This window comes from Bison bison, unplaced genomic scaffold (genome assembly GCF_000754665.1).
Source record: "Bison bison bison isolate TAMUID 2011002044 unplaced genomic scaffold, Bison_UMD1.0 scf7180017862134, whole genome shotgun sequence".
Taxonomy (NCBI): Eukaryota; Metazoa; Chordata; class Mammalia; order Artiodactyla; family Bovidae; genus Bison; species Bison bison.
Window position 1 is genome coordinate 170713 of NW_011492706.1, and position 643 is coordinate 171355.

The window sequence follows — 643 nt, forward strand, 5'->3', positions numbered from 1 at the left end:
AATCAACAAAACCAAAAGCTGGTTCTTTGAAAGGATAAATAAAATTGACAAACCATTAGCCAGACTCATCAAGAAACAAAGGGAGAAAAATCAAATCAACAAAATTAGAAACGAAAATGGAGAGATCACAACAGACAACACAGAAATACAAAGGATCATAAGAGACTACCATCAGCAATTATATGCCAATAAAATGGACAACGTGGAAGAAATGGACAAATTCTTAGAAAAGTACAACTTTCCAAAACTCGACCAGGAAGAAATAGAAAATCTAAACAGACCCATCACAAGCATGGAAATTGAAACTGTAATCAAAAATCTTCCAGCAAACAAAAGCCCAGGTCCAGATGGCTTCACAGCTGAATTCTACCAAAAATTTAGAGAAGAGCTGACACCTATCCTGCTCAAACTCTTCCAAAAAATTGCAGAGGAGTGTAAACTTCCAAACTCATTCTATGAGGCCACCATCACCCTAATACCAAAACCTGACAAAGATGCCACAAAAAAAGAAAACTACAGGCCAATATCACTGATGAACATAGATGCAAGAATCCTTAACAAAATTCTAGCAATCAGAATCCAACAACACATTAAAAAGATCATACACCATGATCAAGTGGGCTTTATCCCAGGGATGCAAGAT